This window comes from Erinaceus europaeus, chromosome 4 (genome assembly GCF_950295315.1).
Source record: "Erinaceus europaeus chromosome 4, mEriEur2.1, whole genome shotgun sequence".
In the NCBI taxonomy this organism is placed as follows: Eukaryota; Metazoa; Chordata; class Mammalia; order Eulipotyphla; family Erinaceidae; genus Erinaceus; species Erinaceus europaeus.
This window is the reverse complement of record NC_080165.1, coordinates 58,757,739-58,760,225: the sequence shown is the minus strand read 5'-3', so window position 1 is coordinate 58,760,225 and position 2,487 is coordinate 58,757,739. Positions and strand designations below refer to the sequence as shown.

At 67.1% G+C, this 2,487-nt stretch overlaps 1 protein-coding gene across 4 annotated transcripts in view; it reads left to right on the top strand.

Annotated features, from left to right (window-relative positions):
* Window positions 1-341: 341 nt before the first annotated feature.
* TEAD3 (TEA domain transcription factor 3) overlaps window positions 342-2,487 on the top strand; it is a 28,228-nt gene continuing 26,082 nt past the window's right edge. The window contains exons 1-2 of one of the 4 annotated variants that reach the window (XM_060189686.1): window positions 342-527; window positions 741-971. The gene's annotated coding sequence lies outside the window, so the exon portion shown is untranslated. Of the gene's footprint in view, window positions 637-740; window positions 972-2,487 lie in introns of all 4 variants that reach the window. The other 3 variants (XM_060189685.1, XM_060189684.1, XM_060189687.1) reach the window with 3 other exon arrangements.

Genomic DNA, 2,487 nt, shown 5'->3' with positions numbered 1-2,487 from the left:
CAGCGGAGCCCCGACTCTTCAGCGCGCCGGGAACAGGGAGGCCGGAGGAGGGAGGGTCCGGGTGCGGGGAGGGGCCTGGGCTGGACGTGGCCCCGGAGCCCCGCATGCCCCCCACCGACTTTTGGCCCGGGCAGACGCCCCAGACGGGGCCCCCGCAAGCCGCTGACTAGGGAGGGAGGTCCCCGGAGGTCCCGGAAGAGGGGCAAAGGGAGAAATTTGAGAAACAAGCCTCTCGGGGAGAACCAGACAAACCGGGTTCGGGAAGGGCGGGCGGCCGCCAGGGCGGGGCCGGGTCTGGGGCCCCGGGAGGAGCGGGGGGCGGGCTGCGGGCGTGGGGGCGCTCCGCTCGGGCGATCGGCTCTGGCCGGGAGGTGGCGAGCCCCGGGGTCCGCGCGCTCCGGCTCCGCGGGCTCCTCGTGACGCGGCAGCCCGGCCCCGCACCGACGGGAGTTCTGCCCCCGCGGCGGGAGCCCCGCCTTCGGCCCCGCCCAGGCCAGAGCCCCAAATCCCGGAGGGGTGTTGGGGAGGTGGGGAGAGCGCGGGCGAGCAGAGGGAGGGTAAAAGCGTGGCCCCGAGGAGTGGGGCGCCCCGACGCGGGGCGGCAGCAGGCAGAGACCCAGGATCTCCAAACCGCGGGTGGAGAGGGGGGGTCCCCGAGCCGCGGTGGGGGACGGCCCCGCACGGCCCCGCCCCCAGTGGTGTCCGCCCCCCCTGAGAGCCCCGCCCCCTCCTTCCCGCAGCCCCCTCCGGCCTGGGCTTCTCAACACAAACTTTCCGTCCCGCTCGCTCCCTCCTTTGCGCCCGGCGCCTCCCGCTCCAGCCCGGCTCATTCCGCACATTCCGGCCAATCCCCTCCCCACGACCCCCCTTCCCCGGCCCCCCTCCAGCTCCCTCGGGCCCGGCGGAGCGGCCCGGCCGGAGCGCCCCCGCGAGCTCGGACCAGGTAAACCGGGAGGAGGCCCTGCCGAGAGGTGCTTTGGTTGGTTGGTTTTGGATCCGGAGGGGGGGGACTCGCGGGGGGTGTGTGTTAGGGGCGGGGGGCTGGGTCCCCAAGCTTTTGTCCAGCCTGAGCCCGATCCCCGGGTCCGGGTGCCGGGAAGTTTAGAGGGAAGGGGGGAAAGCTCTCCGGGAAGCCCCGCCCACCGCACCCGCCGCGGTCCAGGCGAGTTGGTCAGGGGAGCGGGGACTCAGCCCCCGATGCGATCGCCGGTCCTGCGGGGCGCGCGCGGGGTGTGGTGGCCGGAGTCTGGGGGGCGCGCTGCTGGGTGGGAGGGGGCATTGCCACCCGGGAGCGGGTTCCTCGGGCGCCCAGTCCCGGGCCCCGCCGCCCTTTGGACTCACTGCGCTCGCTCACTCGCTCGCTCTCCCAGAGCCCGCCTGGCCCCAGCTGCACGCAGGCCGCAGCCGGTCTCCCCGCTCCCAGGTCGCCGCCTGTGCGCTGCGCCCGCAGCCGTGCAGGGTGGTGGACGGTGTTCCGAGCCAGGCTGAGTGCTTCCGAGCCTATGCCCCACTGTTCCCGGGCAGGAACCTGATGAGTTCTCTCCAGTTTTGCTGCTTTTGTGGGGCAGGGGTTCGGGTGCCAGCCCTGAGCTATGTGAACCTGGCCCTAGAGGGGCTGAGTTTGGGGCCTTCTCTCCTGCCACACATCTTCCGAGTTGTTGTTTATAGACTTTAGAAGGTTTGTCAGTCCCAGCTCCCTTTGTCAAGCCCTTTACTCTGCTGACTAGGAAAGGAAGGCCAGAGCTGCCTGTGTAGGTCTTCTTTCCAGTTTAGCCCGGCCTGGTTGATGTCGCTGAGACCCCTCTCTGTCATTCTCCTGCCGGAAGAGGCCCTGATTCAGGACTGAGAGATTCTTTCTGGACAAGGGGGAGACTAGGGGCTTGAGGAAGTGCTTCTCAGGGGGCCACTCTCTGTGTCTTCTTTCCTCTCTCCAGGTAGAGGCAGAACCAGGTCAGGCCTGGACTTGTAGCCCAGGGAGAGCAGGGGATGGGGGTGGGGGCTGGACACAGATCCAAGAGGCTGGTGCCCAGGGCTGCAGTATGTATCCGGTCTCTTATAACATAAACCTGGCCTGCTGTGTACACATGTCCTGCCCCAGTACAAGGGGGCTGAGACACCTCTTCCACCAGATTGCTGGGATCAGCCAGGAACAAGGAGGGAAGCCCCAAGTACCTCAGAGTTGGAGACTGGAGTGTATCTGTCTTTCCTTCCAGATCCCTTTAGATCCCTTTCCAAGACCCCTCCCCTAGTAGTGGGTAGGCAGGACGTGGCTTGCGGTTTCTGACCCCAGTTTGCCCTGTGGCCAGGGGCAGGGCTGGCCAGACGTGTCTCCTAAATGTCCAGATGTGTGTCCTAAAGGATAGTGTTAGAGACCTGGATGCCCCTTTCTCAGAGAGACTAGAAATTAATGGGAATTTCAGCCTCTTGGGCTGAATTCCCCCCACCCATCCCCTTCCAGGGGAGGGAACAGTAATTAATGCTAATTAG